At 39.7% G+C, this 16,894-nt stretch overlaps 2 pseudogenes; both read right to left on the reverse strand.

Annotated features, from left to right (window-relative positions):
* Window positions 1-4,328: 4,328 nt before the first annotated feature.
* LOC127033199 (olfactory receptor 6F1-like) lies at window positions 4,329-5,939 on the reverse strand (annotated as a pseudogene).
* A 9,528-nt stretch (window positions 5,940-15,467) lies between these two features.
* LOC127033200 (olfactory receptor 11A1-like) lies at window positions 15,468-16,421 on the reverse strand (annotated as a pseudogene).
* Window positions 16,422-16,894: the final 473 nt, after the last annotated feature.

A 16,894-nucleotide genomic window follows, 5' to 3' on the forward strand; every position in this document is an offset into this window, starting at 1 on the left:
AAAGAGGCATGGGAAAGAAATGAGGAAGCTCAGCCTGATGTGAGGAAGGGAGGGGGGAGTTTTTCCACCCACCATGTTTCCTCTGGGGTCTTTGCAGAACCTGCTCTTAATATCCTGCTGGATGGTGCTGGATCTTCCCCACCCCCGGCCCTGAGTTCCCTGTGAGATCCGAGCTGGGGCAGAGAGAGCTTCCCCCTCCACTCACAGCCCCACACCCATGGGCCTCTGGCCTAGGGGGACTCATTGTAATGGGGTTGGTGGGAGGTCAGTCTCCAAGGCCCCTCCAGACCTCACTCTCTCTGCTGAAGCTGCCAATGAGGGGGCAGCCACCACATCCCTTGGCCCACATGGCTTCCCTCAGCCCCTATTGGCCTGGAATGGTGATCCGCAACCAGTGGGAGCTGCAGTCAGCCAAACCTGGGGACGCTGCAGAAAAACAAGCCGTTATGGCCCACCAGCAGATTTCACTGACAGGCTGTGTGCCAGAAGTTGCTGATCCCTGTACTATGGTAATGGTGGTGATGTAAATACCTTAAAAATGAAATATGTAGCCCTTAGCCCAAACTGAGCTAATAAACAACTTAGACTGGGGGGGTTAGAATGGAAATAGGTGCTTGAATCCTTTTACAATTAATTAACGACTGAATGCCTAGCAACCCTTTGTCTCGTTTGATAATACGCACCTACTCTTAACATGAACCTCTGAAACTCAACACTCAATTTCAGACCGAACCCTGAAACATCACTCTAATGTTAACCCTAATTCTAAATCTTATCCTACACAAACCCTTGATCTTAGCTCTAAGGGCTGTGTTGTTGTTCTTATTAAGACACAGAGAGCTTGTATCTAACAATTAAACTGTCTGATATTCAAACACAGTAGAACACAATACCCAGAGTTTGCTATTTGTTGCAATCTACATTCCCTGGTCTACCTGAATTGCTGACCTCCATCTTGCAAGAGGAAGGTTGATCTTTGGTCTCTGTTGCCACAATCCACTTTCTTACACAACTACAGAGGGACTTAGATGTTGCAGTACTCAGTGTCACAATACCTCACATGCAGGCACCTAGAATATCATTGGGATTCACACAGTCTGAGTCAGGCCCCCAGGCTCCCTATACAATGCAAGGGGAGAGGGAGACAGCCAAGAATGGGATCCACAAAAGCCAGAACGCTGGGCTAAACTTGCCAAGAGGAGGTGCTGTGACCCAGGGATCCATTGGTGTCAAGTGGCAGAGGGCAAAAGGTGTTTACAGGGATCCCCTGGGTCAGGTTTCTATGTAACAATTCACCAAAAGGTGGCATATAAGGTCTCTACCAAGAGTTAGTAGCCTACTGGTCATCATAATTGCAAAGGGTATGCACAGATGATACTGAAAACTATGCTCTTAAGGTATGTACATTAAGACAGGTCAACATTAGGCAATAAATAGGTTCTGTTCTGGTGGGGGTAATAAACGCTTCTCTCTCTGGCTGGTCATTGTGTATCTCATAATGTAAGTCCATTTGCTTTACTGAGCCTAATGCTAATGCAGAAGTTGTGAATTCATATAAGAGAAGGGCTGCAGGAAAAAAACAAATCCAGCAAAGGGGATGCCCTGCTTACAAGTACAGACAATGGATTTGAGAGGTATAACTGGGAGTACTGAGGTAAAGCCAGGATCATTCACTGAGGAGACAAGCTGAGTGGCTTGTCTGATGAAAAAGGCATTGCAGCCTACCTGGCTGAGAAACGCAGGTGAGCAATATTATAAGATATGACAGTAACTAATTAAGTAAGTGTAGGTGCTAGAATGTGTACTATACATTTATTTTACATGTAACTATTTGTTTTCAATGTATCCACTTCCTAGGACTTGAATCTCTCCTCTGTGTTAAATGAACTTGTGCGTGTTTTCATTATAAACATCGCTAATTACTGTGTGTTGAGCGGAGCAGTGATCTGAGGGGAAACTGGTAAGCTGGAGTGTCCTGTTTCTTTGGGAGCAGAGGATCTGTGAATTTGTTGAGTATCCAGTGGATCAGGGGCTGGACACTCCAAGGAGATATTCTGAGGGCTCAGGTTTTGGATAGTGCCAATTACTAACCTGCCGAGGGGAGCCTGCATAGGCTGAGAGAGGAGAGCTTGTGTTGCCCACGGCTGGTGGGACTGGGATGCTGACCCTAGATAGACACAGACAAGACTTCCTCATTCTAAGGGCAGGTGGTAGAGAGGTGCTTCACAATCCTGGGAAGCATCACAGATACCAAGGACGAGGTAAGCCCCCTCCCTTAGCCCAGTGGTTAAGATACTCATCTGTGATGTGGAAAACTACTAGGTCATGTCCCTCCTCTACTTGAGAGGGAGAAGGGATTTAAACACGAGTCACCAAACACGCAGGAGAGTGCTCTAAACACTGGTTGATAGGCTAGTCTGATGTAGCTCTCCTGTATTCTATCCTGGTGAAGCTGTTCCATTTTGGATAAATAATTAAGGTGTCATTAGAGTGGGGGACTGGATCCTGGGTCTCCCACATACTGGGAGCATCTACCAACCACTAGCCTATAGACATTCTTGTGTGTACACATGCCCTCTGGCCCAATGACTCTTTATTCATCCAAAGTGGAACAACTGCACCAGAAGAGACTAAAGGACTCCCGCATCAGAATATCCCTTAACCCAGTGCTTAAAGCATTCACAGAGAGGTAGGAGAATTCTGTTCAAATCCTTTTTTCTCATCAGGCAAAGGGGAAACTTAAACCAGGGGTCTCCCATACACCAGCCAAGTACCCTGGTTTGGTTTGCTATCTGTGTTCAAGACACAGGGCTACTTCCTCCTCTTTTGTGTGGCATTAGTTATGCTCTGAGCACACCTACCAAATCAGACTCTGCATGTAAGTTAAGTGAAGGAATGCCAATCTTCTCCCCTGTTACGTGTTGCTCTGGGGCTGAGGTATCAGGGCACAGAGAATGAGACAACAGGACATGTCCTCAGTGGCAAAAACATAGGTGCCTAAGGAACTTCTACCGCACAAACTTAGGTTCTGAGTGAGTTTAAGCACCTGAAAGGGTTTGGCAACAGCTGAGTGCTGGTTCTGTGAATCCCAGTGGGGTCTGATTCTGGGACTTGCGTGCCTGAAGTGACAGTCTGGCACCTAAGGCTCTTTGTGAATCTAGCCCTTGGTTCTTATCTATATCTTTAGCTGCCTAAATACTTTTAAAAATTGCCTTTAAATGGAGTTCATACACAGGAACTTGGAAACTTCAGTAATAAAAATACAAGAGTTTTCCACATAAGTTCTGTTCTGTGTAAATAACCAGCCATTTGGAGTAAATAATACAGCTACTGGTTGGATTTTTTTTCCTTTTATAATGCTGATTCAATGAAATTGCAACATTTTGCAGAAATGTATTGATTTCATCAAAAAATTATATAGGAAATTATCTAAATGTTTTGTGTCAATAGTATAACAGAATATAATAATTAACATATTATAGATGTGTTTAAATATTATATTATATTATATTATATTATATTATATTATATTATATTATATTATATTATAAAAATTGAAGTGATAAAGTCAATATAAAATATTTCAACAAGATCAAAATTAAGTATGTCAGAAGATTTCATCTCACAAAAACAAAATCAAATTTCAAAATATTGGAATTTCCTGTTGGATGGGAATTCTAATTTTAGATAAGCTCTTGTAGATGAGACTATGTTTAGCTGGAGACATATTCAAAAGCCCTAAGACATATTACATTTTACCTTTTGCTTAGAATTTGTTGAAAAAAGGGGAAAAAAACCCCACATTTGTGAAACAATTCAAAATTTCAAAGTATTTTTCATTCCAAAAATAAATTATTTTTATTTAGTTTTTTGTTTTGTTTTCTTTGCTTTGTATTTTTTTGGCAAAACATTTTTAAACAAATATGAAAAATCCAAATATTGATATTTTGGAATTTCTCCTCTTTTCCCTTCTTTTTTCTTTATCCTTTCCCCCCAGCTCCATTTTCACTTCTAAATGCAATACAGTGAATGGTATACAGGGATTTGGTTATTTTCATTTCTTATTTTTTTTCTTTGTGCCATTATGTATTTTTTCAAAAGCTGAGGAGTCACAGATTAGAGAAAGAAAGAAAGAAAGAAAGAAAGAAGCTGAACACAAAAATTCAAAATACCAGAATTTCAAAATATTCAGTTTCAACAAAAAGAAAAAAAAGAAAAGATTGGTTTTGAGAAAAGATTGTTTTTTCTTAAAAAACAGTGCAAATGAAATAATGTTAACAGCTCTAATGATATCTTACTATATACCAAATCAAAGACATCTACACACTTTACATACCAGTGAGTGCCTTTTCCACGGCTTTCTTCACCTCTCTGTTTCTTAGAGTGTAAATGAAAGGGTTTAACAGTGGTGTTACAATTGTGTTTAAAATGTTGACTATTTTGTTTAGATCCAGGGTATTCTGTACAGAAGGCTTGATGTACAGGAAAATGCTGGAGCTATACCAGATAATCACAACAGCCAGATGAGCAGAGCAAGTGGAAAAGACCTTTTGCCTCCTTGTGCTGACGGAATTCTCACTATTGTGGAAAGGATATAAATGTAGGCAATCAGTTACTATACAGGTGCCCGGGAGGACAATGAAGGAGGTGATGAAAGCCGCCAGCTGAAGGAGATGTGTGTCTGTGCAGGAGAGAACTATCCAAGAATCTAGGTCACAATAGAAATGATTGATGACATTAGGGCCACAAAAGGACAACCTGGTTATGAGATACGCGGCACACATATAGCTAGGAAACCACACACCCAACAGCAGAGGGCCAGACAAGCAGACAAGGTGCTGTTCATGATGGAACTATAGTGCAGTGGGTAGCAAATAGCCAGATAGCGGTGTCATAAACAGATAGCTAAGGGTTAATGCCTCTTTCACCTGAAGCACCTGACCAGAGGACCAATCAGGAAACCGGATTTTTTCAACTCTGGGTGGAGGGAAGTTTGTGTCTCAGTCTTTGTTTTCTGTCTGCCTGCTTTCTCTGAGCTTTGGAAGAGTAGTTCTGATTTCTAATCTTCTGTTTCCAAGTTGTGAGTAGCAAAGAGTTTGTTTCTTTTGTATTTACATGAATATAGTGCTGGAGTGCTTTGATTTGTATTCTTTTTGAATAAGGCTGTTTATTCATATTTCTTTTAAGCAATTGACCCTGTATTTGTCATCTTAATACAGAGAGACCATTTGTATGTATTTTTCTTTCTTTCTTATATAAAGCTTTCTTTTAAGACCTGTTGAAGTTTTCTTTACTGGGAAACTTCAGGGAAATTGAGTCTGTACTCACCAGGGAATTGGTGGGAGGAAGAAGTCAGAGAGAGATCTGTGTGTGTTAGATTTACTAGTCTGATTTTGCATTCCCTCTGGGTGAAGAGGAAAGTGCTTTTGTTTCCAGGACTGGAATTACAGAGGGAGGACTCCCTCTGCTTGGATTCACGGAGGTTGCTTCTGTGTATCTATCCAGGAGCACCTGGAGGGGGGAAGGGGAAAAGGATTATTTCCCTTTGTTGTGAGACTCAAGGGATTTGGGTCTTGAGATCCCCAGGGAAGGTTTTTCAGGGGGACCAGAGTGCCCCAAAACACTCTAATTTTTTGGGTGGTGGCAGCAGTACCAACTCCAAGCTGGTAACTAAGCTTGGAGGTTTTTCATGCTAACCCCCATATTTTGGACGCTAAGGTCCAAATCTGGGACTAGAGTTATGACAAGCAGTCATAGGCCATGACGGATAAGAGCAAACATTCTGTGCAGCCAAAGGATAGAATGAAGTACATCTGTGTGATGCAGCCAGTAAAGGAAATGGTTCTGCTGGTCCCCAGGAAGACTGCAAGTGTCTTGGGAATGCAGGCTGTGGTGTACCATATCTCTAGGAAAGAGAGATTGCAGAGGAAGAAATACATGAGAGTTTGCAGCTGGCAGCATGTTCTCACTAGGATTATGATGGCCATGTTTCCCATGACTGTCAGGATGTACATCATGGAAAACAGCACAAAGAGGAAGGTCTGCAAATATTGACTACCAAGGAAGCCCAAGAGGATGAACTCTTGCGCTCTGGTTTGGTTTGCTATCTGTGTTCAAGACACATATTCCATCTGTTACAAAGCAAGAGATTGTTATAGAGGCAGTTAAATATATTAGATCAGGGGTTGGCAAATTTTCAGAAGCGGTTTGCCGAGTCTTCATTTATTCATTCTGATTTAAGGTTTCGTGTGCCAGTAATACATTTTAACATTTTTAGAAAGTCTCTTTCTATAAGTCTATAATATATAACTAAACAATTGTTGTATGTAAATAAAATTTTTAAAATGTTTAAGAAGCTTCATTTAAAATTAAATTAAAATGCAGAGACCCACGAACCGGTGACCAGGACCTGGGCAATGCAAGTGCCACTGAAAACCAGCTTGCGTGCCACCTTCGACATCTGTGCCATAGGCTGCCTATCCCTGTATTAGATATTGCTGACCCTTGAAGGTTTGAGTTCACCATCGCAGTCTGTCAGGATACCTAATACTGATCACCGCCTTTTCGAGTGATGAGCAGACTAGGCTATACTAACTGTGAGGAGAGGCAGGTTTCTTCACCTAAAGGGCCCACACTTGTCCTTTAGGCACCTTTGAACTGTATTCTGTCAATAGATGTTCAAACAGTCATTCTCTCTATTCATATACCTTAGGTCTTTGTGGGCAAGCTTCTGATTTACTGTTTTCATCTAACACAACTTTTTGATCAATTCCCTTTTTCACCAATTATATCTCCTTTCAGTTTTTGTCCTTTGATGCTTTCTTTCTGGTGCATCTGTAGCCATTATTTCCCTCTACTTCCCTTCTCTAATAGCATCAGTTCACATACTCAGGTCTACTTTTTTTGGCTTCTCCTGACCTGAAACCTTTCCTATTTTCCTTCTTTCCTCCTTTCCACTTCTCAGTCCCTGACTTCTAGTCTTCTGTTGTTCTCATATTTTATCACCTCACCTCCTACTCCAAGTTCCACTTCATCCGCCAGCTCAGAATCTAGATTCTTCTCCTCTCACAGCTTGTTTCCATCTGCCCCTTCGGGCAGATTCTGAGCCCCTTCCCAGTTTGAGCTGCCCTCTCACTGGCCATCTCTCTCCCCAGGACAGCATTCTCTGCAGCTGCTTGTGTCATGGTGAGGGTTACTACACTTACCTAAGATAAATCTGTGTGACCTTATTTATTTGCCTCAGTAAATTACTGCTGCAGTGAGTGTCACGTGTTAAAGAGACATTTTAGTCCCTTCTCACTCACCTTGGTGTAAATCAAGAGTAATTCTACGGAAGTAAATGGGGCTCATTCTCCCCTCACTCACACCAGTGCAAATTAGGAATGTGACCTCTGAGGAAAAGCGAGAAGATTCTCCACTTACACATCACAGTGTAAATCCAGAGTAACTCCGTGGGCATCAATGGGGCAATTTCTCCTGCCACTTAGCCTGATGTAAATCAGAAGTTATTCCACTTCAGTGAGTGGATTTACACCACGGTCAGACTAGTATGGAAGGAGCATCAAGCCCAATATGTCCTTCTATTTATGCCAGGGTTTACATCATAAGTAAGAAACAAAACAAAACCAAAAACAGCATGGTGAAATATACTTACTTTGTGTATATCAGTTTAATGATTCCTCACTCCTGAAGGATAGGATTATAATTCAAAATGATCTGGACAAACTGGAAAAATGGTCTGAACTAAATAGGATGAAATTCAGTAAAGACAAATGCAACATACTCCACTCAGGAAGGAACAATCAGTTGCGCATATACAAAATGTCTCATAAATTGAATATTTGAACATTTCATAACCAAAAGATTCTGGAAAACTGTGTCTATTTCTATATTGGTTAGACCATCATCTCCTTCAGAACCTCAGCATCTGCCAGCAGGGATTGCCTTTGGCTGACAAATTTATGGCAAGTGAAAAGGTTTGAGGAGGAAGCTCATTTTATATTCCTCCCCAGTCCCGCCCCTATGGATTTGATCTCAGCAAAATTTTACAGACTTCCTGATAATGTGCTAAGCCACAGGCAGTATTGTGCCTAGGGACCAAGATTCTGGATTCATGTTATTAAATCAAAACCTCACCTTTGACTGGGGGATGGGAGATGGTTGTAGCTCTTGTGGTTGTAACAGAAAGTTGAAAATTGTGATCTGAGTGTAACCAATGCAGGGTTAGATCCATAAAGGGAGTTCAGGTTGCACTTTGGAATTAGGCACCCAGCGTAACCATATATAATGCATGGGGAGAGTTGGGCACCTAAGAGTAAGATTCAGAGAAGCTAAAATGTGGCACGAAGAGCTGTCTCAGCTAACCAAAAGACAATGACAAGGAAAGGAGTGCAGCCTAGATTCTGCCCTTCAAAGGGGATTAGGTGCCTAAATCCAGGTCAGAGGGAGGCACCTATCTCTGCTTGATATTCTCAGCTGGGAAGCCCCTAGTGAAGACAGCAGAGGGAGGCACCTATCTCTGCTTGATATTCTCAGCTGGGAAGCCCCTAGTGGAGACAGGTGCTTACACCAGGTAGGAGGAGGTAGCATGCTGCCCTCCAATATTTAATAGTTCAGTGGTTACAGCACTCATATGCATATGGAAGACCATAGTTTAAATCCTCCGTTGGTCCAGAGCAAGAACCTGAACCCCACTCCCACATGACTGCCCTAACCACTTGGGTTTAGGGCCTTTGGGGATGGGTCTCTTTCCTGTTGCAGCTGTTCTACTTTTTATAAAATATTTAAATATTCAGTGGGCCAGAGAGAGAGAGAGAGTAAGAATGACTCTATAGCCTAGTGATTTGCATACTCACCTGGGAGTTCCAGGTTCAGTTCCTGCTCCAATGAACCTCAGCCTTGCAGATAACCTTAGTCAGACCAGTTTCTCTGTGTTTCATTTTCCTGAGATGCTTCCACATGAATGGGAGCTATTAAGACAAATGACCCTCCATTTTCCCTGTTCTGGGAAATACGTGACACAACCCTGACAGTAGATTGCTAACTCCACATACACTGATGCATTCAATGATAAAGCAATTTCACAGGATCAACAAGAATTCATAAATTGTACATAGACAGATTCCCCAGTTGTTAACCCCAAAGAGTTATTTTCCTGGGTCTCATTGATAACATAGAACACATGTTATAAAAGTTGATCCCTTAGGCTTTATTCCATCATTTTGTGCAGTGTGTTACTAGTGTACTTTTAAATAATGCACTCTCCACAACACAAGGGAAAAACAAACAAAAATATAAACTTTATTTAACCATTTAAGAGTAAGAATGGGCCATATACAAATATACAGAAGTAGAAAAGAAGAATCAAAATAGACTTGGAAGAATAACAAGGGAAATTAAGAAACAATGTTCCAAGAAGTACAAATATGAGATATTTAAAGCTATGTAAGAGAGTTTGGGTCAGATTTTTAAAGGTATTTAGGTTCCTAGAGGGATTTTCAAAACCATCTAGTCACCTAACACTCTTGAGTATAGGCAACCAGATGCTTTTGAAAATCCCACTAGGCACCCAAATGCCTTTAAAAATCTGGGTTCCAAATCTTCTAGGTCGCTTTTATAAGATCAACCCAAGTATCAAATGAAAAAAAAATATGTTCAGCAGTAAATAATGTTCATGTCCAATCATGCTTTATAATAAGGGTACTGTAATAACATTTTAGTTACATTGTAATTACCACATGCTTATGTTTTCAATATGTATTTTCCAGAAAATCATATACACTGAAGGACAGCTACATAACAGATTTAATTATGAATGCATTTGGCTGTTCTTCATGGTATTTTCAAGGGCATATCTTCAGCTGGTTTGAGCTGGCATAGCTCCATTGGATTTACACCAGCTGAGGATCCAGCTCAAGTGTCCTAACCAAACTGTATTGATGCTGGCTAAAAGTGTTAATGGAATCTGGATGCCAAACTCCTGCAGGCTGCCCTGAAAATCCCAGCCTCTGATTGCTCTCAGTTATGCAGCAAACTTCCTGATTGTATGGTTCGGTGGTACTCACAGATATTGAAAAAACACAAGCACATTGTCATTACAGGGCCATTGCACTGTAACTACAATGTAGCTGCAGTACTCTTACTTTAAAGTTTAATGTATATCCCTGGTTTGTATTTATATAGGGCTGATACTGAAGTAGATTTTTGTACACCCGCTCTGTTCCTGGGAGACACTAGGGCAAATTCTCCGAAGTCAAGGGGGTTACGCCAGATCTGAATTTGGTCCAATGTCCCTATATAACATCAGTACCCAAGTTGTATCCCAACTTGATAATCACTCCATAGGAAGGATAAGTCTTTAATTTAAACAATCAGATCCTCAAACCATGAACATGGGAATTATACTGCACATTAGACAAAAAGCCACAATAAAAATCATATCTTATGAGGTGATCAGGACCCTCATCCACATTAATTGTTGTGTTTCTATGTCTTGCTATCACTGTAAGTTGAGTTTAGTTCCTTGTGAAATCAGTAACTTGAATCATTCTTTTATCCTTGTGAACTATCAAATGATATTCCTGAATTGTTTCAGGTGCTCCGATGGTCCAGTGAAGCACAATCTAGAAATTCCAACGAAAACATCCATATTTGCCAAGCTACCAGCTACCAAAGCTCCCAGTAAAATTTTATTCTAGTATCAGGGAAAATGAAGGTGTATCAATTGTATGGAGATCACAGCTAACAAAAATTCTCTCTCTCTCTGTCCCTATACACATCTATCTATCTAATCTAATGTATTGGGCTATCTAGATATTCCAACAATAAATAAATCCAGACTGATAAAGTGCATAGTGTCTCACAGAATTAGAATTCACAGAATAAATTAAATTGGTTGAGAATGATTTCTGGACACAGTCTTCCTTGTACATATCATTTTCATAACCTTTAACATTTTGAAAACAGCCTGCACTAGGCCCAGACAAAGTGATACATACCCACAAAAGCAGCACATTTCGGAGTCACTTCACTATTCTAATATCTGTGAACGTATGGCAACTTTAGAATTTACACTCACAAAACCCAATCGGCTCAAGATTCAGTGGATACATGGACACTGATTACGTGAATCTGTGAGTGATCACTTACAGTGATCTTCATGTGAATATTAGGTCAATCAGATTGCACAAAATCTTATCCAGTTCCATGTTATTTAATGAAGCAATATTAATTGTACATAACACATCCATATGTTTTAAGTACATCTTGTAGCCCGAATGCTAATCTACTGTAAATTGGCAGTTGAAGGTCTGGCCCTATATAGCAGACAAGCCTCAAAAGGTTTGAATGTTGGGTTAAGATAAAATTCTGGACAATACGGGGTGAACTCCTGGCCCCACTGAAATTGAGTTCTGAAGTTGATTTCAATGGGGCTAGGATCTTATGATTTTTACTGTCTGTCTCACAATATTTGTTATATTGCTTAAGGTCTCAACTGCTTGAATCAACATTTCAGCTTTCATATTTTCTTTTAAATAATCATAATCCCTCTTTCTTAGGTAGTTCTTTTCATCCCTAGATCACAAAATACTATATAAAGGTTGTGAGTATCATTATCCCCATTTTATAGATGGGGAAACTGAGGCACAGAGAGATGTCATTACTTGCCCAAAATCACCCACCTAGCCAATAGAAGGGCCAGGAATAAAACTGAGGTCTTCTTGTTGCAGTCCAGTCCTTTTGCCACCAGGAAACACTCATAGTTACAGAGAACAACAAAAACATGAAGTAAATGCACCCTATAGACTCCAAAACCTGACAGCAATTGAAAAGAACCCCACATTTATTATTTAAAGCCAATCTCACAATTTTGGGGGCCCTGATTCATGATTTGTCAATGTTTGGACTTAGCAGTAATGATTTTTTCCCAAAAAAATTTCTCCCAACCTCTGTAGTCTTCCAATATTTCGTTTCTTTCGAGAATCCCAGTGCAATATGACCCCAGTCAGGTTAAAGGTAGCCTGAGGACACCTGTGGGCCTTCTATTTTTGATATTTGTATTCACAATGAATGAACTCAGAAAGTGCAAATGCATTTAGAAACTTAAAGGAAATGTTCTGTGAAATTTCTCAAACCTCAAGTTTTGGAAAGAAGTTAGGTGTCTTATTTTCTGTCAGCCACTTCCACAAGCACCACCAGATAAATGTCGCCATAGAAGGAGGTGATAATACAAGACAATGAGGAACTCTTAGTAGAAGTGGATAGAGCACAAAACATGTGAATTCAAATCCTGATTAGATCTAGGCTTATTGTAAATTGCGGATTTCCATGACCTTGGAACTTTCAACACAGAAGACACAGGCCTTTAGCAACGGAGCTAAAAAATTAATTTCTCAGGCTGCGTCGAAGTAGAAGACTATTGTAGTAACCACTAGGGGAAGTGCCATCTTGTGCATTAAGCCAAGGTATTACATTTTGACTTGCATCTGATTTTAAAGGTGAATCAAGACTAAGATTCTGGATTCATTTTTGACATCATCAAAATTTTGCAAGCTATCCTCACGTATCTTCAGTCTAAACTGGCAGAATCCTTGTGAAATCAATATTTACAAAATTTTGCAATGCCAGAAAGAAAGAAAGAAAGAAAGAAATAAAGAAAGAAAGAAAGAAGCCTACAATAATACCCATCTGAGTTTCTATCCAGTCTGGAACTAGACCTGGAACTTTATTCTGAATCCCCTTCAAAATCCACTGGGTTCTTGATTTGAATTTCCTGTGGGTTTATCTTTATCTATGCTTAGGTATGGAAGGATTACAGTTTTATCAGTAAACGTCAGTAAATGCCATTTTCACCATACAGTCAGCTGAACTGCCCACCCCCCTAAAATGGTTCCATCAATTAAAATAGAAATGTACAGATAAGCAAAGTAAGAAAAATGCTGCTTCAGAACGTATTGAAGTTTGATTTAGGAATATACTATGTATATTTTGACTTGTGATGTTGACAATTTGAGTTTTAATCATTATAAAGTTCTAACTTTTCATAAAATAAGTTGTCATTATGTAATTATTCTCTGACCCACCTTGTTGTCTGACACGCCACAGTAATTTCCTGCAAGTGTGAAAATATAGACAATATTTTAAATGCTTAAAAATAAACATTGATATTCTCTGTCAAGCTTATCAGTATAATCTATATCTATATCATCTACATAGGCCATGCTTTAATATAAATAAATAACACTGCTTTACAGCCAAAATGCTTCTGAAATAAATGTAGTTCAACTTTACTAATTCTGGGTCACTGAGAACGAAAATGATGCTTAAAATTGTTGATTGGCTCTAGTTTTCAAGATATGCTATTGGGTCAGTATATACGATCCTTGACTTGGGTGTGGTGGAGGATAAGTGAGTTATAAAGGGAGGGGATCTCTATTTAAACCAGAAATGACTAAAATACATCTTTGACTGGATCTATGAATAAATCTATGACTGGGTTTGGACAGTACTTGCTTTTTAGGCAAAACAATGAATGATGCAATCTGAAGCTGGTATTGTGTCATACATGATATGAATTGCATCATGTTATTCCTAGAAGTCATGGATGATGCAATCATAACGAAGCTTACATCACTCTGCTGAACAAATTGCCCTATATCAGCTGTAGAAATCATACAGTGTCATGCTCTCTTATTTGTCAGTGTTTGATTTTGCAAAGGGACACATTTCTGTTTAGCCAAAGTGAGCAGAGATGCCTCGTACTTGTGTGAACAGTGCAGATAACTTCTGCTATGTTTGTGGTGAAGTGACTTTTGCATCCCAAAAGCACAGTATAACCGCTATGGTTAAGAAAGCCTATCACCTTTCATTTGGCTGCAAAATTGGAGATCAGGACAAAAGGTGAGCCCCACACATATGCTGCAACACTTGTGCAACAAATCTTGGCCAGTGGTTGAACAGGAAAAGGAAATCTATGCCTTTTGCAGTGCCCATGATTTGGAGAGAGCCAAGAGATCATACCAGCAATTGTTACTTCTGAATGGTGCCTCCAGTTGGGAAAGGTGTGTCAAAGAAAAAAAAGCGCACTGTGCATTATCCAAGCATTCCATCAGCTATACGCCCAGTACCCCACGGAGAAGGACTGCCGGTTCCTGATGCACCAGAATCATTCTCATTTGAGTCAGACGAGGAAGGGGAAGAGGATGAAACTTCTGGTCCTGAAACATCAATGTCACAGGACCCACATTTTCTCCCATCCTCCTCCTCTGAACCACACCTCATAACACAAGGTGAACTGAATGACCTTGTCAGGGATTTGGAACTACCCAAGAGTAAGGCAGAGCTGTTGGGCTCCAGACTACAGCAGCGGAATCTCCTGGCAGGCTATCAGGGCAAATGGAGCCCATCAATGCTTGCAGACTATTGCTGGGCAGTGACAAGAGATGCTCCATTTAATGAATATAAGAGACAAGCCAAGAAGCGCCAAGTAGACACTGAATAGGACTAAACTATGTACATAGTAGTTTTTTTGCCTTTTGTTTCATAATAAATTTTATTTATATAACCCTTTTGCTGATTTTTAAAGTGTTTCATAAACAGGACAGGTGAAATATTATCATGTAAAGCAATCATAAACACATGAAAAGACCTAGGTTTACAATTTATGATTAAAACTCTACTATCTACACAATAGACGTAGACATAAAATGTAAAAACTTAAATATCTTAGAAACAGTAGCCAATCAGTTGTTTTAATTGTCATATTTGAATTCAGCACATCAAAATACATAGTAAATATCACATTTTATCTCTGAAGCAGACGACTTCTCAGAAATTGTAGACCAGTGTTATTTAATGACTCTAGACACTAGATTCAAAAATCTAAAGCTTTATAACTGCTAAACCACAAATTGTCAACATCACATGCACAAATACACAAAATAAATAGCCTTAAATCAAACTAATAAAGTTCTCAAGCAACGTTTTTCTTTCATTGCCTGCCTGTAGATTTCCATGATTTTTGATGGAAATATTTTTTCATCGGTTTGTGTGTGTACAGAGAAATCAATGTTTACTGATATTTACCAATTAAAATCTAATACTTCCAAGCCTATTTCTATAACCCTTGTTAAGTATAGTACAAAGCAGGTACACTGGGTAAATGACATTTGAATGGTGTGTTATTTTAATGGGTGAAATCCTAGTCCAATAGTATCCATGGGAGTTTTACCATTCTTTTCGGCAGGGTCAGGATATCACCCAATGATTTTGACCCTAGAGAAATCTTGATTATCTCACTTTATTGGGCTTAGCAACTTCATTCTTCTTTGGACAAGTCATCAGTAGCTATTCTGAAGAAATGACCATACAAAACCAAAAAGAAAATTTTGTTTCCCTCATTCGGTAAATCTTCTCAGTTTATTGCCTTTTCACTGACAACTAAAACAATGACCTTGCATTCTCTAAATTCATGGGAAATCCATAAATTTACTGACTGCTTTTCTTAGAGCCTTTTTAACCTCTTTGTTTCTCAGGCTGTAGATGAATGGATTGACCAGAGGAGTCAGGACTGTGTAGAAGACAGAGAACACTTTGTTCAGGTCTCTCAGTATCTTAGTTTTGGGTAGGAGATAAACAGTGATCAGAGTCCCATAAAAAGTTGTAACCACAATGAGGTGGGAGGAGCAGGTGGAAAAGGCCTTTTGCCTCTCAGTGGTGGAAGAGATTCTCAGGAGGGAGCTGATGATACAAACATATGATGTTACAGTTAGTAAAAATGGTGGCAGTGAACATACAGCTTACAGAACAAAACTCAAAAATTCTATTAGGCGAGTGTCACTGCAGGAGAGTTTTATCATTGGAGTGAAATCACAAAAGAAATGATCAATCTTACCAGGCCCACAGAAGCGCAGTTGTGACATCAAAGATGTTGTCATGGTAATAGCCAAAAAGCCAATTATCCAAGACCCAGACAGCAGCAGGACACAGAATCTGCCATTCATAAGGGCTCCATAGTGCAGCGGTTTGCATATTGCTAAATACCGATCATAAGACATCACGGATAAAAGAAAACCCTCTGTAGTAACTAGGACTCCAAAAATATAAAATTGTACAATACAGCCTCTGAATGAGATGGTTCTGTCCCCCGTCAGGAGACTGACCAGCATCCTGGGAAGGATAGTTGAGGTGTAGCAAGTTTCCAGGCAGGACAAGTTCCCCAGGAAGAAGTACATAGGGGTGTGAAGGTGCTGATCAGTTACAACAAGTATAATGATGAGTATGTTTCCTACCATGGTAACAGTGTAGATCACTGAAAACAGAAGGAAGAGAAGAACTTGCAGTTCAGGGAGATTCCCAAAGCCTAGGAGAATGAATTCCATATCTGTTTTATTGCTCCAGTCTGCATTGACCATGGGTAGCATCTACAGAAAATCCAACATACCCTGGAAGAGAACATGAAAAATATATTTAAAGATTAATGTATTGTCAATAAATAACGCCATAAGGTTGGGGTTTTTTTGTTTGTTTGTTTTTGTTTTTCTAATGGTTTCTCCTAATGGTTACTAGCTGAATGGTTGTGTGGGGAATGCAACCCAAGACGTAGATTGACAGACAACTCATTTTCTGTAATGGATTATTGCTCTTCTCGAACAGCAGCTTAAAGAAACTGTTATTCTATGTGGACACTGAACTTACAACACAAAATATCAGGCTAGATATACATATGCTGTAGCAATACAGGTTATATCAGTGTTAAGAACTGCATGGAAAGTGCTGGGAGCCAGTTGCAATGCACAACGGCAATCTTTTATTTTATTTTTGTGTTTGCTTTTAAAAAATCAGTCAACTTCATGGATCTGCAGAATTCAAGGATGCTTTGTTTGTTCCCCCACCA

This window comes from Gopherus flavomarginatus, chromosome 12 (assembly GCF_025201925.1).
Source record: "Gopherus flavomarginatus isolate rGopFla2 chromosome 12, rGopFla2.mat.asm, whole genome shotgun sequence".
NCBI lineage: Eukaryota > Metazoa > Chordata > Testudines > Testudinidae > Gopherus > Gopherus flavomarginatus.